The sequence below is a fragment of the Macaca fascicularis genome, chromosome 4, assembly GCF_037993035.2.
Source record: "Macaca fascicularis isolate 582-1 chromosome 4, T2T-MFA8v1.1".
NCBI classification, from domain to species: domain Eukaryota; kingdom Metazoa; phylum Chordata; class Mammalia; order Primates; family Cercopithecidae; genus Macaca; species Macaca fascicularis.
In genome coordinates this window covers 101363958-101391405 of record NC_088378.1, presented here as the reverse complement: position 1 = coordinate 101391405, position 27448 = coordinate 101363958, and the positions used below count along the sequence as shown (strand labels likewise).

Sequence of the window (27448 nt, the reverse complement as noted above, 5' to 3'; positions counted from 1 at the left end):
GGCCACGTCTTGTCCCCGCGGTCCCGCCCAGAAGTGGCCGCGCCGACTCCGCCCCCGCCGCCATCTTAGGTGTGGGCAACTGTGTCGTGGGTTGGACTAGGGAAGCGGAGTTCCGGGAGTTCTGGCAGGATTGGCGCAGTGAGCTCGTCCCGCCGGTCTACGCTTGCCGGGGAGCCGGTGTTCAGACGACAGTCTCCCGCTCCTGCACCCCCTTGTAAAGTGCAGGGGCCGCCTTTCCCGCAGGGAGGATGAGTGGAAGCTTGCGGGCGGGCAGTGGGGACTAGAATTGCACGTAATTATGGGGAGGGCTTCGCCCGAACTAAGGAAGTGGGTGGTGTGCTTTTCATAATTTGACATTCAGTTGTTAGCACTCAGTGCCATACTGTTAGCAACCCTTGTACGATCTACCCCGTGACTGTGACGGCATATTGTCCCTAAAATAGTTTTTTTTCCCCCCCAGACAGGGTCTTGCTCTGTTGCCCAAGCTGGAATGCAGTGGCGCAATCACAGCTCACCGCAACCTCGAATTCCTGGACTCAAGCGATTCTCTTCAGCGCCCCCAAGTAGCTGGGACTACAGGCGCATGCCACCACGTATGGCTAATTTTGTTTTTATTTTTGTAGAGGCGAGGTCTCCTTGTATTGCCCAGGCTTGGTTTCGAACTCCTGGGCTCAAGCAATCATCCTCGGCCTCTCAAAGTGCGGGGATTACAGGCGTGAGCCACAGCTCCCGGCTCTAAAATAGCTTTGAGGTGGGAAAACAGCAATGGAAATTTGTTGCGTCCTATGATGTTGCTGGTTTTATAGGTAAAAATAATCAACATAGGTAGTTTCATATGGTTCGACCTATGGAATCCTCTGATGTATGATGTATGTGTGCATATTATATCTCCACGATAGAATTTGGATAGATTGTGCTAGCATTTGCGGACTCTGAGAAAGTGAAACTAGGAAAACCCAGCTTGCCTTGTCAGGGTAGATCTGGAGCCGCTAATAAAGGCTGTCTCTGTGGAGGTAGAAAATAAGATGTAGATGTTCTCGGAGAGTTTGGTGTAGACAGGGAAGACCCGCAAGCCACTAATTCAGTAAACCAGGTTAGAAGCTTAGTGAGGTCCACGTGGGAACAAAGGGGAGGGTCCTTTACCTAGAAGGGAGGGTGAGGATTTCTGTAGGCCTTCCAGATCAGTAAATGCTAGGAAAGTTCTCAAGTTAAAGCAGCAAATCAAGCCTTGTTTCTGAGTTACTGAATTACCACGTAGATTTTTACTCTCTAAGGGTTGTAGAAAAATGCCATTTTCAAACTTGATTATGCAGAGTCACCTGGCAAATCCTTTTAAAATGTAGATTCAGATTCGGCAGATCTGGTGTGATGGTTGATTTTATGTGTTAACTTGCTGGATGTCTTTGGATGAGGTTAACACTAAAATCATTGAACTTTGGGTAAAGATGGCTCCCTTCCATAATCTGGGTGAGCTTCATTCAATCAATTGAAGGCCTGTCTAGAATAAAAAATCCGACTTCCCCACTTCTCTTCCCTAAGCAAGGGAGACTTCTCCAGCAGAGTGTCCTCAGACTTGATCTGCACCATAGGTCCTGGGTCTCCAGGCATGTGCACCATCATCTGCTTTGGGTCTGGAGTCGGCCAGCCTATATTGTGAAAGCCAAAACGTTATTACCCAAACTACCCAATTGGGGTTATTTCTCTGAGAAGCCTGTACATCTGGGATGGGCCTGAGATTCTGTATTGCTAACAAGCTTCCAGGTGACCAAGGTTATTGATAACTTGGGCCAGGGAATACAGGTTGCAGCAGACTTGACAGACTTCAAACCAGAGGAATTCTTTTTTTAAATATTTTTTATTTTAGAAATTTTAGGTTTACATAAACATTGCAAAGATAGTACAGTAAGTTCTCCATACCCTTTGCTCAGTTTGCACTATTATTAAGATCTTACGTTAGTATCATGCATATATCATAACTAATGAGCCAGTGTAGATAATTATTAACTGAAGTTCATACTTAATTTGAATTTCTTTAATTTTTACCTAATATCCTTTTTCGGTCCCAGGATCTCATCCAGGATGCCACATTACATGTCTCCTTAGGCTTCTCTAGATTGACAATTCCTGACTTTCATTGCTTTTGCTGACCTTGACAGTTTTGTAGAGTAGTAGGTTTTGTAGAAAGTGTCTTAATTTGGGTTGTCGAATTTTTTTTGAGAAGGGTTCTCCCTCTGTCATCCAGGCTGGAGTGCAGTGGCACAATCTCGGCTCACTGCAACCTCCGCCTCCCAGGGTCAAGTGATTCTCCTGCCTCAGCCTCCCGAGTAGCTGGGACTATAGGTGCGTGCCACCACTCCTGGCTAATTTTTTGTATTTTTAGTGGAGACGGATTTTCACCATGTTAGCCAAGATGGTCTCCATCTCCTGACCTCGTGATCCAACCGCCTCGGCCTCCCAAAGTGCTGGGATTTACAGGCGTGAGCCACCGTCCCCGGCCTGAATGTTTTTCTTATAATTAGACTGGGGTTATGGATTTTTGAGGGAAAGGTCATAGAGGTAAAGGGCCAGTCTCATCTTGTAATGTCAAGGGAATGTGCTGTCAACGTATTTCTCACTGATGATTATCACTAGTGATGTTAAGCCTCATCACATGCCTGAGGTGGTGTTTGTCAGGTGTTTTCACTGTGAAGTTAATTCTTTTTCCCCGGCCTTTTCTCTTTGGGAGGAAATCAGTAGGTGCAGCCTTCACTTAAGGGGTGCGGAGTTATCTATACTCCACCAGTTTGAGGGGCAGGATTCTTGGCTCATTGGAACCTCCACCTCTCAGGTTGAAGCAATTCTCCTGCCTCAGCCTCCCGAGTACCTGGGACTACAGGGGTGTGCCACCATGCCCGGCTAATTTTTGTGTTTTTAGTAGAGATGGGGTTTTGCCATGTTGGCCAGGCTGGTCTCAAACTCCTGACCTCAGGTGATCTACCCGCCTTAGCCTCCCACTTACAGGCATGAGCCACTGCGCCCGGCCTCGTATTTATTCTTTAGTTGATACTTTTCCTTTATCAGCACTTTAGACCAGCATTGTTCAGTAGAAATATAATGCAAGCCATAGATGTAATTTTAAATTTTCTAGTAGCCACATTAAAAAAGTAAAACAAAGCAAAACAAAATGGGGAAATTAATTGTGTAACATGCATTTTTAACCCAATGTATCAGTTCAACATGTAATCAATATAAAATCATTAATGAGATAAGCTCTTTTTTTGGTAGTAATTTTTTTTTTTTTTTTTTGAGATGGAGTCTCGCTCTGTTGCCCAGGCTGGAGTGAAATGGCATGATCTTGGCTCACTACAACCTCCACCTCCTGGGTTCAAGCAATTTTCCTGCCTCAGCCTCCTGAGTAGCTGGGATTACAGGTGCCCACCATCACACCTGGCTAATTTTTGTATTTTTAGGAGAGACGGGATTTCACTATGTTGACCAGGCTGGTCTCGAACTCCTGACTTCAGGCCATCTGCCCGACTCGGCCTCCCAAAGTGTTGGGATTACAGGCGTGAGCCACCACGCCTGGCCTGGTACTAAATGTTTGAAACCCAGTGTGTATTTTATATCTGCAGCACGTCTCCATTAGGACTAGCCACATTTCAAATGCTCAATAGCCACATTGTGTCTGGGTCTACCATATTGGACAGCATAATTCTAGACCATGTGAGGGCTTAAACTCTCTGTCTCCCCCACCCCCCATCCTGTCTTTGGATGGGAAAGGAACACCTTTTGGATAGAGTATCTAGTTCAAAAGCCTCTAGCTGTTTTTCTCAGTTTCTTCTTCTCTTAAATAAAGATAATAATAGAAACATTTTCATAGGGGTGTTGTAAGAATTAGATGATTAAATAAGATAATGCATGTAAATTACAGTACTATACCTGGTGGGCATTGTACTGTAATTATTATATTTCAATATATGTTAGCCATTAGTATTTTTTATTTTTTTTTGAGATGGAGTTTCACTCTTGTTACCCAGGCTGGAGTGCAATGGTGTGATCTCGGCTCACTGCAACCTCCTTCTCCTGGGTTCAAGCGAATCTCCTGCCTCAGCCTCCTGAGTTGCTGAGATTACAGGAGCCCGCCACCTGCCCAACTAATTTTTGTTATTTTTAATAGAGACAGAGTTTCAGCATGTTGGCCAGGCTGGTCTTGAACTCCTGACCTCAGATAATCCACTCACCTCGGCCTCTCAAAGTGTTGGGATTACAGGCATGAGCCACTGTGCTTGGCTGCCATTAGCATTTTTTTTAGAGTTAAATTTGCTTTGCAAAATGAGTTTACCTATCTTAGGAACAACTGGTTTGATTTTAATTATATCTCTTTTAGGATACATATCATTTTCTGTATGGAATTTTATAGTTGGTAGTTGATTGTTTAATGTTTTAGTTTCCTTTTATAACTGTAGGTTTCCTAGGAGCTGGAACCAAGTCTTATTTATTTTTTGCAACCTGAGCAGATCCTAATTCTCGTCCTTTCACTGTGTTCATTGTGTTTCACAGTGCCTTATCATATTGGCCTTAGCGAAATTTTCAAGTATATAGGAATATATGCGGAATAAAAAGTTAAATGGAGGGGCAGATATTTAAATCACCAATTTAGTAATTAATTACTTTTTGAGACAGAGTCTCACTGTGTTGTCTAGGCTAGAGTGCAGTCGTGCAATCACTGCTCACTGCAGCCTCCACCTCCAGGGTTCAAGCAATTCTCCTGCCTCAGCCTCCTGAGTAACTGGGATTACAGACACCTGCCACCACAACTGGCTAATTTCTGTATTTTCAGTCAAGACAGGTTTCACCGTGTTGGCCAGGCTGGGCTCGAACTCCCGATCTCAAGTGATCCGCCTGCTGTAGTCTCCCAAAGTACTGGGATTACAGGCGTGAGCCACTGCGCCCAGCCTGAACCATTAATTTAGATTTGATAAACTTGGTGAAGGAATTTTTTGGTGAACAGTATGGTTCTATAAAATAACCCTTTTGTGCCAGGCGCAGTGGCTCACGCTTGTAATCCCAGTACTTTGGGAGGCCGAGGTGGGTGGATCACCTGAGGTCGGGAGTTCAAGACCAGCCTGACCAACATGGATAAACCCCGTCTCTACTAAAAATACAAAATTAGCCGAGTGTGGTGGCGCATGCCTGTAATCGCAGCTACTCGGGAGGCTGAGGCAGGAGAATCACCTGAACCCAGGAGGTGGAGGTTGCTGTGAGCCGAGATCATGCCATTGCACTCCAGCCTGGGCAACAAGAGCAAAACTCTGTCTCAAAAATAAAATTAAAAAAAAATCCTTTTTTAAAATACCAGCTTTTCCTCTAAAATAAATTATAATAAATTATAAAGATTATTGGCCAGGCGTGGTGGCTCATGCCTGTAATGCCAGCACTTTGGGAGGCAGAGGTGGGAGGATTGCTTGAGCCCAGGAGTTCAAGACCAGCCTGGACAACAAAGCAAGACCCCCCGTCTCTATAAAACAAACAAACAAACAAAAACCTAAAAGAAAAAGTTGGTCGGGCGTGGTGGCTCACGCCTGTTATCTCAGCACTTTGGGAGGCTGAGATGGGCAGATTACCTGAGGTCAGGAGTTCGAGACCAGCCTGGCCAGCATGGTGAAACTCCATCTCTATTGAAAATACAAAAATTAGCCGGGCATGGTGGTGGGTGCCTGTAATTTCAACTATTTGGGCTCAAGCAATCTGCCTGCCTTGGTCTCCCAAATTGCTGGGATTACAGTCATGAGCCATGGTGCTAGGTCTGTTACCCCTTTTAAAAACCTTTCAATAGTAGCTTTTTGCTTAGATATTCACATTTTTGATTGTGCATCCCATCACTAAACATTTTGAATATGCACTGATAAGGGCAGGACAAGGTATCTTTCCTCACACATTGTATGGGGCATGGCTGACACTCGTATAACAAAAGGTTAACAAGATCAGATAACAGATAACAAATTTAATCAAAGTTTTATGTGATATGGGAGCTTCAGAAATGAAGCTTCAGTGACCCAGGGCAAACTCTCTCTTTTTGTGCTTGGGTTCAGCGAAGAATGGAGAGCTGTGTAGAAATGTGATTGAATAAAAAAGTATGATCTAGTGGCAACAGACTGAGCATGGGGAAACCCAGCAAAGCTTGTCAGTTCAAAATCTTAGTCTCTGTGTAGCATTCTTTCCTCCTGGATATCGGACAGGGTGACTCAGGAATGAAGGCCTTCAAGGGAGAAAGGAGAAGTGACCTTTCTAGGTTTTATCACTTGCTTTGGGGGAAAGGGGTTCTAGTTTCTATGACCTGCCTTGGAGAAGAAGAATCCGGGTTTGTATTACTCAGTTTGAAGAAGAAAGAGAACGGGGAGACAGGAGGGCAGGAGAAGGTCAGAGAGACCTTGTTTCTGAGATTGCTTCTGAGGCTTCCCAATCTCCTTTAGTTCAAAGTACTCAGCATGCCAAAGTGCCATACTTTGGGGTATCTTTTTCTGAGCCACAACATATCCAATATGTATATATTTTTCTATAAAGTACACACACATTATAAACACTCAACACTTAAAAAGGATGAATTGCAGACTTTTGATAATCATAATATATAAGGAACTCAAACAACTCAATGGCAAAACCCACAAATAATCCAATTTAAAAATAGGCAAAAGACCTGAATAGACATTTCTCAAAAAGAACACATACAAGCGACCATCAGGTATATTAAAAAATGCTCAGTATCACTAATTGTTAGGGAAATGCATACCAAAACCACAGTGAGATATCATCTCACCCTATTTAGAATGGCTATTACAAAAATACAAAAAAATGACAAATTCTGGTGATGATGCAGGGAAAGAGGAATGCTTGTACACTGTTGGTGGGAGTGTAAAGTAGTACAGCCATTATGGAAAACAGTTTGTAAGTTCCTCAAATAACTAAAAATAAACTATCATATGATCTGGCAGTCCCATTGCTAGGTATATATCTAAAAGAGGAAATCAGTGTATTGGAGAGGTATCTCCACTCCCATGTTTATCATAGCTCAGCTCTAGTCTCAGTAGCCAAGATATGAAATCAACCTGTGTCCATCAACAGATGAATGGATAAAGAAAATGTATGTATATACGATGGAATATTATTCAGCCATAGAGAAGAATAAAATCCTGTCATTTGCAGCAACATGGATGGTACCGAGGGTCATTATATTAAGTGAAATAAGCCAGGCACAGAAAGACAAATTCATATGTTCTTACTCATATATGAGAGCTAAAAAAGTGGATCTCATGGAGGCAGAGAATTGAATAGTGGTTACCAGAGGTTGGGAAGGGTAGGGAGAAGGGGGGATGAAGAGAAGTTGGTTAATGGGCACAAAAATACAGTTAGATAGAAGCAATAAATTCTAGTATTCAATAGTATAGTAAGGAGACTATAGTTAACAAAAATTTGTTATGTATTTCACAATAACTGGATGAGAATTGGAATGATCCTCACACAAAGAAGAGAGAAATGTTTGAGGTGATGAATATTCCAATTACACTGATTTGATCATTACACATTGTATACAGGTATCAGAATATCATATGTATCCCCAAAATATGTATAACCATTATATAGTAATGAAAAGCTCATCTAAATAATTAAAAAGGATGAGAAAATATATAAATGTTCTAATTTTTTTTCTGGATCATTTGCACTTGCTCTTGGGTGAGTGCACCCCACTTTGGAGATCACTGGAGGATAAAATCAAAATTCTTTGGTATAGATCACAAGGCCTTTACAAACTGGCCGCAGCTGACATTTCCAGTCCCATCTTCCACAACTGCGGCCACCTGCTCTGTGCTGCACATGTTGTTCTATTCGTCGAACTTCATACATACCATGTTTTCCTTGTGTTGTTTCCTCCACTGTTTGCTTCTTTTGTGTATGGTAAGTTCTTATTTGTCTTTTGAGGCTAAAAGATAACCTTTTATTTAATGATTCCTTGATAATCTCTCTCTTACTCTGTGCTCTTATGTATATTGTACACACCTTTGTTATAGCATACTGTGTTAAAGTTACCTAAGGCAGTTGAATAGTATGTGAGTCATTCCTTGAGAGCAGGAACCTTGACTTACTTATTTTTCATTTCCTGCTTTAAGCAGAGACAAGTATTTATGGAGCTCCATATTATCTGTAAGGCACTGTCCTGGTTGCTATGGGAGTATACACTGTCAGTAGAGCAGATAGATATACAAAATGTGTAAGTATGGTTTCTGCTTTCAAGGAGCATATAAGTGAAAGGCACTTTGAAGGAAATATTTCTTAAAACTGTGCAAGTGAAATATGGAGTATTTTCCTAACAGTTATGGAAGTCAGAGGACATATTTTTGTAACTATTTTCTATTAAGCAAGTGCCATATGATTAATGTATTCCAGAAGAAGAGGGATTAATATTTTTAGCAAAGGGTTTCAATAATGGAATCTGGACATACTTTCCCATATCCTATTTCCTCTAGGCAGCTGTACTGTCAGATGTCCTCAGATAGTGTTCAAAATATAATCAAAATAGGAGAGGCATTTTTGCATAGTTTTCTGTTTATCTTATGGCATGCACTCATTGTTTTTATAGCAGAATTTGGATTTCCTCAGTGCTTTTCAGCTTAACAATTGGGTAGTTCTTGTGACGTATCCACAGAGACATGAGTATGATTATAACCATTTTAAAGAGGAAAACTAACAGATGGCAACTGAATGAAGTGATTTGTCCGAGGTTAGCGACAGCCACTGTTACAATTCAGATTTATTGCCTTTCATAGTATTCAAATTCTAGGTGGTGCTTCTTCATAATTGTCTTAATTTTGTACATGTTGTATGTTATTTTTGCATCTTAAAACTTGGAGCACAATTTCACTTAGTCTTGGAAGTCATTTCAATGATAAGTATATAATATGTGATCAATTGCTGATTACAAATTATGTGGCATTTTCTTTGTCAATTTCAGTTACTTGCTTTAGGGGAGCTGAAAACACAGTCACTGTAAATATATATATATATATATAAACGTGTAAACACATATATTTATATATAAAAAAATATATAAACACATTATATATATACACACACATACACACACATACACATTAGTAATGTTACATCTGTGAAAAGCTTGGAAGAGAGCAATCTTTCAAATTTAAACACATTGAACAATGTAAAAAGACTTGTCACAGTTTTATCTCTTTTTTTTTTTTTTTTGAGATGGAGTCTCACTGTGTTGCCCAGGCTGGAGTGCAGCGATGTGATCTCGGCTCACTGCAACCCCCACACCCTGGGTTCAAGCGATTCTCCTGCCTCAGTCTCCTGAGTAGCTGGGATTACAGGTGCCTGCCACCACGCCCAGCTAATTTTTGTATTTTTAGTAGAGAGGGGGTTTCACTATCTTGGTCAAGCTGGTCTTGAACTCCTGACCTCATGATCCACCTGCCTTGGCCTCCCAAAGTGCTGGGATTACAGGTGTGAGCCACCATACCCGACCAGTTTCATCTTTTTGACTCCAGAGAATTTGAAATAAATCAAATTTTGCAGGTATTATAAAATATTAGGGGAGCAGATAGAAAATCAGCTGGTAGAATCACACAAGGAACAGAATGACCTTTAGACATGAGCTAAAAGTGCATGCAAAGCAAGTAAAAATTGCGACTCAGGCAGATTAAAAGATTAAGGTTCAAATCTATTCTTTTAAGTAATATGTGAAGCCAAAGAGGGCTGTTGAGTCAGCCTTTCCTGTTAATCCTTTTTGGTCCGTAATCTTTTCACATATCATATATTCATATTTTCTGACCAAGGAAATATACAGGGGCTCAGAAACTAATTGCTGTTGTTTTATAACAGGGGAAAGTCTCAGAATCAATGGAACTAAAAAACTGCTACAATGAAGTATAACTGATATATGAAAATTGCACTATTTAATGTAGACAATTTGGTGAGTCTAGACATATACCCACATCTCTGAAACCATCACCACAATTGAGGTAGTAGACACATACAGCACCTTCAAAAGTTTCCGTATGCCTTTTGGTTTCTTCTGGTTGTTGTGAGAACACCTAACATGAGATCTACCCTCTTAACTTTTTAAGTGCACAGCACAGTATTACTAACTGTAGGCACTGTGTTGTACAGCAGATCTCTAGAATTTATTCACATTGCATAACTGAAGTTTTGTAGATACTAAACAAAAAGTTAAGAGTTAAGACAGTTCTAGAACAAAAGTTCTAACAGTATTTTGAAGGATAGGACAATTGAGAAAAGGTATTTAATCTGTTAAATTTGCATTCTCTTTTACATTAATTTGTGTTTGTTTGAAAAAAATTTAATAGCTCTATTGCTTTATCATTACATGATTGTCTCTCATGTAGCAAGGTTGCCATCTTAGCCATTGTGATGTCAAGAGAGGCAGACCCGGTACAACACTTTTCGTGGAGAAGAGCCTTGGTGAGTTAATAAGGTAATGATAATGCCTTTTATGGGGACAGCAGGGTTGCTTTTGTTTTTCCTGGAAAAAAATCATGGGTGGACTGTGGGGAGGACTTTTACCTGAAGGAGAAGAGATGATTATAGTAAAGCCAGAAACTAAGGTTATTGATATGGTTTGGCTCTGTGTTCCCATCCAAATCTCATCTTGTAGCTCCCATAATTCCCATGTGTTGTGTGAGGGACCTGGTGAGAGATAATTGAATCGTGGGGGCAGATCTTTCTTGTGCTGTTCAAGTGATAGTGAATGAATCTCATGAGATCTGATGGTTTTAAAAGTGAGAGGTACCCTGCACAAGCTCTCTTCTTTTGCCTGCTGCCATGTGAGACGTGCCTTTCACCTTCTGCCATGATTATGAGGCTTCCCCAGCAACATGGAACTGTTAAGTCCAATAAACCTCTTTCTTTTGTAAACTGCCCAGTCTCAGGTGTGTCTTTATCAACAGTGTGAAAATGGACTAATACAGTTATTAACTTCTTAATAACTCTGTGGCAACTGTGCTTGCAAGCTAAAATTCACATGAAAAGAATATACCTGCCACTGCTTTGGTCCAATGTAATAAGAAGCAAAAGAAAATGAATACTCAGTGCCTGCTATGTGTCAGACACCACAGTAAGAAGTTATACATGTTATTTAACTCTCTAGCATCCAGTGTTTGGTATCTTAAATTTCTTTTTTTTTTCTTTTTTTTTGAGACAGAGTCTCGCTCTGTTGCACAGGCTGGAGTGCAGCGGTGTGCTCTTGGCTCACTGCAGCCTCTGCCTCCTGGGTTCAAGTGATTCTCCTGCCTCAGTTTCCTGAGTAGCTGGGATTACAGGCATGCACCACCACGCCTGGCTCATTTTTGTATTTTTAGTAGAGACGGGGCCTCTCCATGTTGATCAGGCTGGTCTCAAACTCCTGACCTTGTGATCTGCCCGCCTCAGCCTCCCAAAGTGCTGGGATTACAGGCGTGAGCCATTGTGCCTGGGCTCCCCCCCAAAAAAATTTAACTGAAGTAGAGATGGGGTCTCACTATGTTGTCCAGGGTGGTCTTGAACTCGTGGGCTCAAGAGATCTGCCAGCCTCAGCCTCCCAAAGTGCTGAAATTACAGGTGTGAGCCACGGCACCCAGCTATGTTTGGTATCTTTATACTCATTATATAGTTGAGAAAATCTGACATCAGAGAGAGTAACCTGCTTAAGCGCAGGAGTTAGAATGTGTGTCAGGCTTCCTCCAGATCCCATGCTTTTTCCATGCTGAGTTCCAGTACATCATTTATGTATTCCTCATGCACAGGGAGGTAAAGATGGTAGAATGGGAGATAGATGGAACAAATTTGGCAAAATAATCTATAGTAGTTGATTATCTTATTCTTTGCCTGGTGTAGATTTGAAATTTTTCATAATGAAAAGGTTCTTTAAGGAATATACCATTTTTAAAGGATGGTGCTGATCTGTTTCCTCATGACAGTAGGGTATAAGAAATGGAATTAGAATATTGTCTAGGTTTCCAAATCACCACCTGTTGCACAACAATGAAGAGGGACAGGGTGGGGATGACTGGGTTTTAACTAAGTAATAATTGGAATTCCTTTTGAAGACTTGTGTTGTATTGACCATCGAATCCAAAGGTAGGATAATTTCCTTAAAACTTTATCATAGCATTCAATGTATACATTCCCATGCCTAAGTAATCAGAAATAAACCAATGAGAAACAATGACTCTGAGATAGAACTGAAGCTATCATTGCAAGTCCTTTCAAGCCTGGGCAACATGGTGAAACCCTGTCTGTACTAAAAATACAAAAAATTAGCCAGGGTGCACACCTATAGTTGCAGCTACTCGGGAGGCTGAGGTGGGATGATGGTTTGAGCCCTAGAGGCAGAAGTTGCATGAGTCCAGATCGTGCCACTGCAGTCCAGCCTGGGCGGGAAAAAAAAGGAAGTCCATCCCTTCCAAGCTTTATAAAGTTATGATAGCATTAATTTCCTTAAACCAGTGTCATAACATTTAATTCACTCATTCCTATGCCTAAATAATCAGAAAATGTCAACAACGAAAACACTCACTCTGAGACATAATTGAAACTATCAAAATAATGTCGGCCAACTGAGCTTTGCCAGAATGGTTGGAATCATACAGCATGTAGTCTTTTCAGATTGGCTTCTTTCATTAACAATAAGCATTTAAGGTTCCTTCATATTGTTTCATTGTTTGATAACCATTTATTTTCTTTTTCTTTTTCTTTTTTTTTTTTTTTTGAGATGGAGTCTTGTTCTGTCACCCAGGCTGGAGTGCAGTGGCACCATTTCTCACTGAAACCTCCGTTTCCTGAGTTCAAGCAATTCTTCTGCTTCAGCCTCCTGAGCAGCTGGGATTACAGGTGTTTGCTATCACAACCGGCTAATTTTTGTATTTTTAGTTGAATTGGGGTTTCACCGTGTTGGCCTGCTGGTCTCCAATTCCTGACCTCAGGTGATCTGCCTGTCTGGGTCTCCCAAAGTGCTGGGATTACAGGCGTGAGCCATCATCCCTGGCCTGGGGTGACAGTTTTTGTATAATTTGATTTATGTCAACTGAAGGGATGAAAAAAAAAGTGTCTGGCCAATAAAGAGCTAAAGCTAGTCAAGGTCTACCAAGTAGTGACTCTTTCTTTCTTTCTTTTTTTTTTTTTGAGATAGAGGCTCTCTCTGTCTCCTAGGCTGGAGTGCAATGGCATGATCTTGGCACACTGCAGCCTCCCACAGGGTTTCACCACGTTGGCCAGGCTCCTGACTTCAAATGATACACCGACCTCGGCCTCCCAAAGTGCTGGGATTACAGACATGAGCCACTTGAGGTCAGGGGTTCAAGACCAGCCTGGTCAACATGGTGAAACCCCGCCTCTGCTAAAAATACAAAAAATTAGGCCGGATGGCACGGCGGTGACTCATGCCTGTAATCCCAGCACTTTGGGAGGCTGAGGTGGGCAGATCACAATGTCAGGAGTTCGAGACAAGCCTGACCAATATGGTGAAACCCCGCCTCTACTAAAAATACAAAAATTAGCCGGGCATGATGGCATATGCCTGTAATCCCAGCTACTCAGGAGGCTGAGGCAGGAGAATTGCTTGAACCTGGGAGGCAGAGGCTGCAGTGAGCAAAGGTTGCACCACTGCACTCCAGCCTGGGTGACAGAACAGGACCCCATTAAAAAAAAAAAAGAAAAAAAAATTAGCCAGGCATGGTGGCACATGCCTGTAATCCCAGTTACTCCAGAGGCTGAGGCAAGAGAGTAACTTGAACCCAGGAGGCGAGGCTACAGTGAGCCAAGTTTGCGCCACTGCACTCCAGCCTGGGTGACAGAGTGAGACTCCATTTCAAATAAATAAATAAATAAATAAATAAATAAATAAACCAAAAACTAGCCAGGCATGGTAGTGCTTGCCTGTAATCCCAGCTACTCGGAAGGCTGAAGTGAGAGAATCACTTAAACCTTGAAGGTCAAGGTTGCAGTGAGCCAAGATGATGCCACTGCATTCCAACCTGGGCAACAGAGCGAGACCCTGTCTCAATAAAAAAAACAAAAGAATTACTTTTTGTCTGGGCATGGTGGCTTATGCCTGTAATTTCAGCACTTTGAGAGGCCAAGGCAGGCAGATCACCTGAGGTTAAGGTTTCGAGACCAGCCTGGCCAACATGGTGAAACCCTGTCTCTACTCAAAATACAAAAATTAGCCAGGTGTGATGGTACACACCTGTAATCCCAGCTAGTAGGGAGGCTGACGCAGGAGAATAGCTTGAACCTGGGAGGCGGAGGTTGCAGTGATCTGAGATTGTGCCACTGCTCTCCAGCCTGAGCAACAGAGCAAGACTCAGTCTGAAAAAAAAATTACTTTTTTTTTTTTTTTTTTTTTTTACAATTAGGAGCATCTTAGTTTTATCAATAACTGTATTACCATTGTCACACTGTGCTCTGGTATGAATGTTTATGTCCCTCCACCCACTACCCCAAATTTGTATGTTGAAACCTAATCACCAATATGGTGGTATTAGGAGGTGGAGCCTTTTGGAGGTGATTAGGTCATGAGGGCAGAGTCCTCATGAATGAGATTAGTGCCCTCATAAAAGAGGCCCCAAGAGAACTGCCTTGCCCCTTCTACCATGTGAAGACACAGCAAGGAAGTATTATCTATGAACTAGGAAAGGGTCCTTACCAGACACTGAATCCACTAGTACCTTGATCTTGGACTTCCCAGCCTCCAGAACTGTAAGAAATAAATTTCTGTGTTTGTGTCTATTTTGTTATAGCAGCCTGAATGGACTAAGAAACATTGTTACAGACATATCTTTTTTTTTTTTTTAAATTTTGAAATGGAGTCTCACTCTGTCACTCAGGCTATAGTGCAGTGGTGTCATCTTGGCTCACTACAAACTCGATCTCCTGGACTCAAGCGATTCTCCTCTCTCAGCCTCCCAAGTAGCTGGGATTACAAGTGTGCATCACCTCGCCCAGCTAATTTTTGTATTTTTTATAGAGACAGGGTTTCACCATGTTGGCCAGGTTGGTGTATATATATGCATATATGTATATACATGTATACACATGTAAAATTTATATATATATAATTTTTAAATTTTAAATGTATAGAGATGGGTTCTTGCTATATTGATCAGGCTGGTCTTGAGTTCCTGGCCTCAAGCGATCCTCCCATCTCGGCTTGCCAAAGTGTTGGGATTACAGGTGCAAGCCACTGCTGCTGGTTTGTAACAGAAATATATGTTCTCTTTCCCTTGATTTTACCCAGTAATCATTAACTCTGAGACACGAGAAAAGGATGAGGCTATGTGGGGTTCATGTAGTATCTCCAATAATATGTTGCATCAACTTCCTTGACCACTAGGTGGCAGGCTGGTGCAGAATGGCAGCTGCTAGGGAACCTGGACAGTGTTCTGACTGAGTTCTATGGACACTGGCATGATGATGACCATCTGCAGCAGGCTTTTCCTGTATTCAGAATGTAAAATGTAGATGAACTCAAGTGTCTGTCACCTTATGGACCTTCAGCCCCAACTGCTATTCTTCATTTCTGCTTTAGACCTTCATACACAAAAAACTAAGTGTCTTATTGAGGAAAATTATTATCTTAATGTTATTCCAGGGGTCCTTAGATAGACATCTGGAATGAAGAGGGGTCACACTCTAAAATTTTGAGTCATTTCTGAAAACCCATATAAACATGTAACAAAGATTAAAAAACAAAACAAAACAAAACACCAAAGAATCCAGAAGTGGTGATGGGAATTGTAAAGAATGTATTAACTACGGTCCCTGGAGAGACACTGCAGCCCAAGAGAATTATCTTCACTTTTCACTGTTTATGAGAAGTCAAAGGTTTCAGGGTGAATTGGCTTTTAGGGGTCCTTCCTTGGTGAGGTGAGGATCCAGCTCTTTTCTCTTCCACTTTACTCTTTTCTCCTTTGTAATGGTATTACCTCCAGTATTGGGAGGGGAAGGCCAGTGTCTCAACCAAAATAAAGCAACTTTTGCTCTTAAGCTCTTTAGATTGAACAAACTCCATTTTGGAGACTGACAAATTGATCTGCCATAAATGACCTCCATGGGAGTGACGTTGTTGTCTGGTTGAGCTACTGCCTCTGGTGCTTGAATCTTTCCAGACTCTCCCCTTCCCTCCCTCCTTCCACTCCAGCTCTTGTCTTTCATGGCCTGACTTCTGGTTCCAGTGCTAGCCTTTCCCCCTGAGGTGAGCTATTTTATATCCTTGCTCAGTATTCCAAAGTTGCCTTGTTAGTCCTGTTGCTGTGTTATTGATGAGGCTTTATGACTGGCACCTGAACTTCTTACTTATCCTACTCTTCTGTTTTGAGACTCTTAGTGCTATTCACACTCAAAGTGTATTCACACTTTTACTTTTTTCATTTCCCTGTGGTTGCTTTATGGAAACAAATTAATAGAAAATTCAAGAGAGCCATGCGTGGTGGCTCACGCCTGTAATCCTAACACTTTGAGAAGCCGAAGCAGGCAGATTGCTTGAGCTCAGGAGTTTGAGACCAGCCTGGGCAATATGGTGAAACCCTGTCTCTACTAAAAATACAAAAAATTAGCCAGGCATGGTGGCTCATGCCTATAGTCCCAGCTACTTGGGAGGCTAAGGTGGGAGGATTGCTTAAGCCCAGGAGTTTGAAGCTACAGTGAGCTGTGATTGTGCCACTTCACTCCAGCCTGGGTGACAAAGCAAGACCCTGTCTCAAAATAAAAAAAGAAAGAAAGAAAATTCAAGAGGCTTTACAGACATACTTTTAGGAACTTATAAGAGTTCAGTGAAGAGTTCAGTAGGGTTGTTGAATACAAGCCCAAAATGCAAAAAATCTTGTATATCACCAATAACCCATCAGGTAATGAAATAAAATAAAATGCACCATTTACGAGAACGTTAGGTCTATAAATCTGACACAGGATACGTAGACATTTATGGAGTAAAGTATGAAATATTATTGTAGTACACAAAAACATCAATATGGAACTATACCATGCTCATGTATAGGAACATTCAGTTTCATAAAGGTGTTGATTCTAAGTTAATCTACAAGTTAAATGGAAACATCATGGCAATAAAAATGCCATCACACTTTTCCCTCTGGAACTAGACGGACTAAAATTCAAATGGAGAAGTAATAGTCTAAGAACAGTCAAAAACAATTCTGAAAGAGAACTAAGGGTGGGGATTTGCCTATTAGATATCAAAACCTAACACAAAGTTATATTAGTTAAAGCATGAGGTGTTTGGCCCAGTGATAAATAAATCAATGGAAGAGAAATGAGAACTTACAGATAGACTGAAGGATACATGGCAAATTGATATACATGTAGTATATTAGTTATCTCTTTCTATGAGTAATAGAAATCTCAAAGTTGCAATGGCTTAAACAAGATAGATGTTTATTTCTCTCACAAGAAGTCCAGAGGAGGGTGGGGGAGTGGTGACTTATGCCTGTAATCCCAGCACTTTTGGAGGCCGAGGCGGGCAGATCACTTGAGCTCTGGAGTTTGGGACCAAGCTGGGCAACATGGTGAAACCCTGTCTCTACAAAAAACACAAAACATTAACTGGGCGTACTAGCAGGCACCTGTGGTTTCAGCTACTTGGGAAGCTGAGGTGGGAGGATTGCTTGAGCCCAGGAGGCAGAGATTGCAGTGAGCTGAGATCACCCCACTGCACTCCAGCCTGGGCAACACAGCCAGACCCTAGTTTTTTTTTGTTTTTTTTTTTTTTGTTTTTTTTTTTAAAGAAAAAGAAAAAGAAAAAAGAAGTCCGGAGGAGCCAGGCGTGATGTCTTACACCTGTAATCCCAATGCTTTGGGAAGCCGAGGTGCAATTGCTTCAGCTCAGGAGTTCAAGACCAGCCTGGGTAACACAGTGAGACCTTGTCTCTACTAAAAATAAATAAGGTTATTCAGGTGTGGTGGCATGTAGTCCCCATGGGCAGGCTGAGGCTGAGGTGGGAGGATCACTTGAGCCCAGGAGTTCGAGGCTGCAGTGAACTATGATCCAGCCATTACACTCCAGCCTGAGTGACAGAGCCAGACACTTCAAAAAGAAAAAAAAAAGAACTCCAGAGGAGTCAGGGACTTAGACTTCTATCATTGGGCATCCTTTTCTTTTTTACTTTTACTTTTTTTTTTTTTTTTTTTGAGACGGAGTTCCACTCTTGTTGCCCAGGCTGGAATGTAGTAGTGCGATCTCGGCTTACTCCAACCTCCACCTTCCAGTTCAAACAATTCTCCTGCCTCAGTCTCCCAAGTAGCTGGGATTACACGTGCGTGCCACACCCAGCTAATTTTTGTATTTTTAGTAGAGATGGGTTTCGCTATGTTGACCAGGCTGGTCTTGAACTCCTGACCTCATGTGATCCCCCCGCCTCGACTTCCCAAAGTGCTGGGATTACAGGCATGAGCCACCGCGCCCGGCTGGCATGGCCTCCTTTTCTAAACTCAACTGCTGGTTCTAGATGGCTGCTCCAGCTCCAGCCACCATGTCTGTATTCCACTAGAAGGAAAGAGGGAAAGAAAGGGAAAAGAAATGCCTCCTCCCTTTGGGGACATTTCCCAGAGGATGCACACACTATTTTCACTAACAACTCCGTGGCCACACTCAGCTGCAAGTAAGACTGGGAAATGTAGTTAATTTTGGGTGCCCATGTTTCCAGCTAAAAATTCTTTTACTATTTTTAGAGCTGAGCCTGGGAGGGTGAGCAGAAGTGAAAATGTGGCAAGTGTGTGAAAGACACAGGCTCAGGGCGAGTCCTGAAGTGGGGACTGCATGGCAAAGCAAGTCCAGCCAGGATGGATGAGATAATGTCAGAACTGAGTCTGACGAAGTATATTTTGCTTGTAGAATGTCATGTGAAATGTAAAGGAATCACCATTGTTAATATAAGTTTTGGAGGAAAAAAGTTATATTCCAAAAGTTTTTAGAGCCCACTTCTAAAGGTTTCTGCAGTTTACAATTAAAATGTCCTTAATCCTGTACCCTTGGATAATTAAAAAAAAAGTTTAATATTTTATCAAGCAGGGAAAGGCAGCATTTCATATTTTAATACTAGCAACAATAGAGAAAACAAATGAGAAAAAAATAGAGAAAACAAATGAGAGAAAAATCATAGATGTTTTTCTTTTCTTTTTTTTTGAGATGGAGTCTCCCTTTGTTGTCTAGGCTGGAGTGCAGTGGCATAATCTCAGCTCACTGCAACCTCTGCCTCCTGGGTTCAAATGATTCTCTTGCCTCAGCCTTTGAGTAGCTGGGATTATAAGCACGAGCCACCACGCCCAGCTAATTTTTGTGTTTTTAGTAGAGATGGGGTTTCACCATGTTGGCCAGGCTGGTCTCGAACTCCTGACTATAGGTGATCTGCCTCCCTTGGCCTCCCAAAGTGGTGGGAATACAGGCATGAGTCACCACGCCCGGGTATAGATGTTTTTCAGTGTGGTTTTGGTGAACCACATTTTACGTGGAAAGTTTATGATAGTGTTTTGTTTTAGAGGAAAATAAAACTATACGTGGCTGATAAAGGATTCAGCCCAAGATCTGGGGCAGGTAACCTAAGAAAGTAAAGCCAAGACCACAAACCCAGAGATATGAGTGAATTTGTGATTCATTTCTATTTGGTTTGTTGCCATTTCAAGCCATTTTTATATTTCTACGACTATTTTCTAAATATATTACATGCAGATTTATGTACGTGTATTATTTTTTATTCTTTTTCTTTATACAATTCCTTTTTGAAGAAATCTGATTTGCTAGAAGTTCAACAGGCAAACACATTTTTGCATAAGGAGGTAAATATAATCTTTTAACAGCCGTTGAAGCTTGATTGATGATACCTTTGACTAAAATGTGCCAGTGGAAGGGCGTGGCATACTTGAAAGAAAAGTATTTAAGAGTAGGTGCGGAAATTGCCCCTAGGCAAAGACGGCTTAACCTTGGTAGAAATCACTGACCTAAAGGGTGTGTTTGTTGTATTTTGTGGGGGCAGACAGGATGTGAAAAATGAGCTTTTGTGTTCTGGATGAGCAGTGAAAGGGCAGTGGCTGCAGAGAGAGCTTTGAGGCAATGGTAGACTCTCCATGCAGCTGGCCAATCTTACCCAAAGGGAGAGTCCTCTGGGGGAAAGGTCCATGCCTGAAAGTCTGGCACTTAGTCAGGAGGTCCTTCCTGCAAAGAGATGGATTGATGGGGAAGAGGGCATTTGGCCCAGTCCAGGGCTGCTACAGCTGCTTTATTGTGCACTTAGTGATCCAGTGTTTTCTACCTCTCATTCCAATCTTCCCTTCTTGGGTGTCATTCATCTTCTGAGTTTCAAAGCATGGTGCCTGGGTTCTGGGCAGGACAAAAGTGGAAGAGCCAAAGGCTAGTTCCCTTGAGGTGTTGTCTCCATTCAGGAAGAGAATGCTTTCTCTTCAGTCTTCATTTTACATCTCTTTGTCAAGGATTACCATACATGGACACGTCTAGCTGGATTGAGCCTAGAAAGTTGCCTATTTTAGCTTTCCAGACTCTGGCAAAGGAATACACAGCAGAAGGAAGGAGTGGATAGCTTTTTAGTGCCCCATCTGCAGTGCTCCCTCGTAAGACAAGTTGGTAGTTACATAGGAAGTGTCTGAAAACCAAAAGTCCATTTAAATCCATGGCTTCGTTCCATCCTCTCTTTTTTACCCCAGTGATATTGAGGTGTAATTGACAAAATTTTATATATTTAAGGAATACAATGTGATGTATGTGATGTTTGATATACATTGTGGAATAATGACCATAAGCAAGCTAATTATAACATCCATCACCTTACAGTTACCATTTGTGTGTGTGTGTGTGTGTGTATGTGGTGAGAACATTTAAGATCCACTCTTTAAGCCAAAGCATATTTCAAGAATACAATACAGTATTATTGTATTAGTCTGTTTTCATGCTGCTGATAAAGATACACCAAGACTGGGTAATTTATACAGTAAAAAGGGCTTAATGGACTTACAGTTCCATGTGACTAAGGAGGTCTCACAATCATGGTGGGAGGCAAGGAGGAGCAAGTCATGTCTTTCACAGATGGCAGCAGGCAAAGAGCGAGCTTGTGCAGGGAAACTTCCACTTTTTTTTTTTTTCTGAGATGGAGTTTCGCTTTTGTCACCAAGGCTGGAGTGTAATGGTGCAATCTGGGCTCACTGCAACCTTCACCTTCCGGGTTCAAGTGATTCTCCTGTCTCAGCCTCCTGAGTAGCTGGGATTACAGGTGCACACCACCACGCCTGGCTAATTTTTATATTTTTAGTAGAGACAGGGTTTCACCATGTTGGCCAGGCTGGTCTCAAACTCCTGACCTCAGGTGATCTGCCCACCTTAGCCTCCCAAAGTGCTGGGATTACAGGCCTGAGCCACCACAACTGGCTGGAAACTCCGATTTTAAAAACCATCAGATCTCATGAGACTTATTCACTATCATGAGAACAGTACAGGAAAGATCCCCCCACCATGATTCAATTACCTCCTATTGGGACCTTCGCACAACATGTGGAAATTCAAGATGAGATATGGGTTGGGACACAGTCAAACCATATCATTCCACCCCGACCCCTCCCAAATCTCATTTCAAAACCAGTCATGCCTTTCCAGCAGTCCCCTAAAGTCTTACTTCAGCATTAACTCAAAAGTCCACAGTCCCAAGTCTCATCTGAGATGAAGCAAGTCCTTTCTGCCTATGAACCTGTAAAATCAAAAGCAGATTAGTTGCTTCCTAGATACAATGGAGGTGCAGGCATTGGGTAAATACAGCCATTTCAAATGGGAGAAATTGCCCAAAACAAAGGGGCTACAGGTCCCATGCAAGTCCAAAATCTAGTCAGGCAGTCAAATCTTAAAGGTTCAAAATGATTTCCTTTGACTCCATGTCTCACATCCAGGTCATGCTGATGCAAGAGGTGGGTTCCCATAGTCTTGGGAAGTTCCACTCCTGTGGCTTTGCAGGGTACAGCCTTCCTCCCGGCTGCTTTCACTGGCTGGTGTTGAGTGTCTGTGGCTTTTCTAGGCACACGGTGCAAGCTGTGGGTGGATCTACTATTCTGGGGTCTGGAGGATGTGGTCCTCTTCTCACAGCTCCACTAGGCAGTGCCCCAGTAGGGAATCTGTGTGGGGACTCCCACCGCCCCATTTCCCTTCACAGGTTCTTGCCCTAGCAGAGGTTCTCCATGAGGACACCACCCTACAACAAACTTCTGCCTGGGCATCCAGGCATTTTTATACATCTTCTGAAATCTAGGCAGAGGTTCCCAAACCTTAATTCTTGACTTCTGTGCACCTGCAGGCTGAACACCACGTGGAAGCTGCCAAGGCTGAGGTTTGCACCCTCTGAAACGACGGCCCGAGCTCTACATTGGCCCCTTTTAGCCACTAGAGTGGCTAGAGTGGCTGGGACACAGGGCACCAAGTCCCTAGGCTTCTCACAGCACAGGGACCCTGGGCCCAGCCCATGAAATCACTTCTTCCTCCTAAGCTTCCGGGCCTGTGATGGGAGGGGCTGCTGCAAAGGTCTCTGGCATGCCCTGGAGACATTTTCCCCATTGTGTTGGTGATTAACATTCGGCTCCTCATTACTTATGCAAATTTCTGCAGCCGATTTGAATTTCTCCTCAGAAAATGGGATTTTCTTTTCTATTGCATTGTCAGGCTTCATATTTTCCAAACCTCTATGCTCTGTGTCCCTTTTGAAACTGAATGCCTTTAACAGTACCCAAGTCACCCCTTGAATGCTTTGCTGCTTGGAAATTTCTTCCACCAGATACCCTAAATCATCTATCTCAAGTTCAAAGTTCCAGAAATCTCTAGGGCAGGGACAAAATGCCACCAGTCTCTTTGCTAAAACATAACAAGAATCACCTTCGCTCCAGTTCCCAACAAGTTCCTCATCTCAGTCTGAGACCACCTCAGCCTGGAATTCATTGTGCATGTCAATATTTTGGTCAAAGCCATTCAACAAGTCTCTAGGAAGCTCCAAACTTTCCCACATTTTCCTGTCTTCTTCTGAGTCCTCCAAACTGTTCTGACTTCTGCCTGTTACCCGGTTCCAAAGTCACTTCCACATTTCTGGGTACCTTTTCAGCAGTGTGCTCTCTGCTGGTACCAATTTACTGTATTAGCCCGTTTTCACACTGCTGATAAAGACATACCTGAGACTGGGCAATTTACAAAAGAAAGAGGTTTAATGGACTTACAGTTCCATGTGGTTGGGGAGGCCTCACAATCACGGTGGAAGGCAAGGAGGAGCAAGTCACATCTTACATGGATGGCGGCAGGCAAAGAGAGAGAACGTGTGCAATGAAACTCCCGTTTTTAAAACCACCAGATCTCATGAGATTTATTCACTATCATGAGAACAGCATGGGAAAGACCTGCTCCCATGATTCAGTTACCTCCCACTGGGTTCCTCCCCTGACACTTGGAAACTGTGGGAGTTACAATTCAAGATGAGATGGGTGGGGACACAGCCAAAGCATATCACTATCTGCTAATGGGCATTTAGGTTGATATCATAGTTTGGCTATTGTGAACAATGCTACAGTGAATATGGGAGTTCAGATCTCTCTTTGAGACTAATTTCAGTTCTTTTTGATATATATTGAGAAATGTGATTGCTGGATCATATGGTAGTTCTATTTTTAATTTTTTGAGGAGCCTCCACATTGTTTTCTCCTTCCTTCCCTTCCTCCTTCCCTCCCTCCCTCCTTCCCTCCTTCCTTTCTTTCCTTCCTTCCTTCCTTCCTTCCTTCCTTCCTTCCTTCCTTCCTTCCTTCCTTCCTTCCTTCCTTCTTCCTTCCTTGTTTTTACCTTCCTTCCTTCCTTGTTTTTACCTTTCTTCCTTGATAGGCTAATTGTCCTTCGTGAAAACATTGTCTTGATGAACAGAACACAGCTTTTTGGCAAATTTTGGTAACTGTCTGTGGTAGATTGAATTATTTGTCCCAATTTTCTCCCATCCATATCCTTTACCACATAATTAAGTTTGCAGTTCCTCTAACCAAAAGGTGGAGTATGCTACCCATTCTTGACTTGGTCCTTGACCATGAAACTTGCTTTGGGCAACAGGATCTTCACAGATGTCAGGTAAACAGGACCTAAAATGTGCTTGAGCAGTGGAGCTTGTTCTCTTGTGCTTCTACCATGACCACAAGAAGGCCATCCTTCTCCCAGACTACTTTTCTGAGGAGAAGAAGAAACACAAAGTGTGATCTGCCTCAGCTGGCCTGCAAACTTGGTATCTGAAGCAGAAGTTTATTGTCGGTGTAATTTTGAGGTTGTTTCTTTGCTGATTAATAGATTAATAAGTTTACAAATTGTCCCATTAGGCAACAAATTCCCAGTTGGCATTGGTAGATGTAATCTCAGATTAATGTATCTTCCCCAGATAGTACTTTGCTGTTCAAAATATAATAATTAAAATCATGCACTAGAAGAACACTAGAAACTTTGTAAGAACTCAAACTGTGATTCCTTTTTGTCTGGTAGATTTTTTTTTTTTTTTTGAAAAAAATACCTTTGCTTTTACTCTGATATTTATGATAATATATTAGTATTTTAATTTCTAATTGGCTGTTGTGCAATAAAAAATACACATATTGGTCTCTGCCCCCTAGTCCCTGGCACAGAGTTCTTAAAACTCTTGTAGTTTCCTGAGCAATAGGAGTGCTAGGAGACTCTTTCATTTTAATGTTTGGTTTCTGCTCTGGTTCTTGAAACAGAGTTCTTAATACCTTTTTAGATAGTGGTGCTAGGATAATCTTTTGTTCTAATATTTGGTCTCTGCTCTGGTTCCTGACACAAAACTCCAAAGACATTTGTAATTTCCTGAATGTTAGCATCTGACACAGAGCTCCTAAATCCCTTGGAATTTTCTGGGCAATAAGAGAGTCTTTTGTACTAATCAGGTAACTCTTGGTAGGCTGCTGGATAGAGGCTGGTCACCAGAAAGATCAGGCTATGATTAGAAGCCTGGAACTTCCAGCCCACCCTCATTCTCTGGAGAAGGGAGAAGGGCTGGAGATGGCATTAATAATTATTCCTATTTGATGAAGCTTCCATAAAAATTCCTGGATTATAGGATTCTCAGAGTTTCTTTTCTTTTTTCTGAGACAGGGTTCCTTTTGTCACTCAGGCTGGAGTGCAGTGGTGTGATCAAGCTCACTGCAGCCTCAATCTCCCAGGCTCAAATGATCCTCCTGCCTCAGCTTCCTAAGTAGCTGGGACTACAGCCACGCACCACCACATCTGCCTAATTTTTTTGATTTTTAGTAGAGACAAGGTTTTGCTATGTTCGAGACCAGGCTGGTCTCAAACTCCTGAGCTCCAGCAGTACTCCTGCCTCAGCCTCCCAAAGTGGTGGGATTATAGGCATGAGCCACCAAGTCCAACTGCTTCTGTTAATTAATTAATTCGTTTGTTTATAAATTATTCCATTGGGTGACATTTTCCAACTTCCAAACTAGCATTGGCAGAGGTCATTTCTTATACCCTTTATTAATAAACTGGGAAACATAAATAGCTTCCCAGAGTTCTGTGAGCTGCTGTAGCAAATTAACCAAACCCGAGGATGGGATTGTGGGAACCCCAATTTATAGCTGTTGGATCAGAAGCACAGGTCACAACCTGAGTTTGTGATTGGCATCTGAGGTTGGGGGCAGTCTTATGGGAAGGAACCCTCAACCTATGGGATCTGCTGCTATTTCCAGGTAGTTTGTGTTGGGATTGAATTGACTTAGATGATGCTCAGCTGAGTCTGCTGTAGAATCTGCCAGAGAATTGATTGCTTGGTCAGCGTGGGGGAACCTCTTCTATGCATTTTGGTGGCCAGTGTGTTATATTGAGTGTATAAAAGTGGGAAAACCACTTTGGTTCAGTTTTTCTTATATCCTTACACTACTTTATAGTCTTAATATGCTTATGACATATTTCTTGATCCAAGAAAACTGTAGACACTTTTTTTTTACTTTATAAGGTTCTTAGTGTCTCAGTCAGTGCTTTAATTCTTCATCCCTCTTTGACTTTGTAAATTTTTGTCATCTGTGCTTTTTAAATTTTTAAGTATTAACACCATTTACATTCTGTTTTGTAAACATTGTGTATTTCACATATTTCATAAAATTTAAGATATTCCACTTACTTTAATACCAAGAAAGAAAATATATTGTCGATTATTATTATGACACCATTGATTGTAAGATCAGAAATGTTAAAAATGTGAAAAACATGTATTTTAGAAATGGCGAAACAGTGTAATTAAATCTTCTTTGTCAATACTTTTATTCTGTTATAAATCAATAAACCATACTTACATCAACACGACTAAATATTTTTCACTGCAAAGCCAACTAATGAATCATGATATTTTCTTTTTTATTCAGTGTTCGCTTTTCCCTTGAATTTCTAAATTCCCTTCCTTTTTACTGCACTATTTTACTTTATCATAGTCTCAGTTTTCTTGTATTTCATTATGTACATCTATTAAGATCCCTTTTACTTCCCTTAAGACCTTACCCCTGGAATTCTTCCTATTACAAGTTCTCTCTTCATTTTTTTCTGGGGTTATATATACATTTCCCTTTTTCTTGGCTTATTTCAGTGGGTTGCTAAATATGTCCTCCTAAAGTAACTTCCTAAAATGAATTTGTGAAAGGCAAAGTTTCTGAGTCATTCCATTTCTGAAAATGTTTTTATTCCTTTTGTTTGTTTTATTATGCAGCTGATGAACTTTTTTTTTTTTTTTTTGAGACGGAGTTTCACTCTTGTTGCCCAGGCTGGAGTGCAGTGGCGCAATCTCGGCTCACTGCAACCTCTGCCTCCCAGGTTCAAGCAATTTTCCTGCCTCAGCCTCCTGAGTAGCTGGAATTACAGGCATGTGCCACCACGTCCGGCTAATTTTGTATTTTTAGTAGAGACGGGGTTTCTCCATATTTGTCAGGCTGGTCTCGGACTCCTGACCCCAGGTGATCTGCCCGCCTCGGCCTCCCAAAGTGCTGGGATTACAGACAGGTGTGAGCCGCCGCGCCTGGCCTGCAGCTGATGAACATTTTATCTAAAAAAGGTTTGTGAAACATGAAGAAATGCTTATGATGGAATAATTAAGTGGGAAAAGTAGGATACAAAGTTGTATTATGTTTATAACGTAATTACTCCTTAAAAAGGATACCAGCAAATTATGTGGAGAAAGAAAGAGAGAAAGGAAATACAATAAAATGAAATAATGCTTGTCTCTGGGTAGTGGTAAGACTGTAGGAGATTTCTTTTTTTTCCTTTTTTTTTTTTTCTTATCTTTCAACATTTTGTGTACTGAGCAGCTACTCTACCTGACCTCTCACCCCTTCTCCAGGGGGCTAGATAGGGTCACCTTCATGTTTCTGCCCTGTTCCTCCCCTC

At 41.8% G+C, this 27448-nt stretch overlaps 1 long non-coding RNA gene across 2 annotated transcripts; it reads left to right on the top strand.

Moving 5' to 3' along the window:
* Positions 1–67: 67 nt before the first annotated feature.
* Positions 68–26372, top strand: LOC135970590 (uncharacterized). Of its 2 annotated transcripts, none has more exons than XR_012433661.1 (4): positions 68–214; positions 461–593; positions 10398–10473; positions 22347–26372. It is a non-coding gene; the product is annotated as an uncharacterized lncRNA (long non-coding RNA). The 2 variants fall into 2 exon arrangements; XR_012433660.1 differs by having other exon boundaries at positions 10398–10486.
* Positions 26373–27448: the final 1076 nt, after the last annotated feature.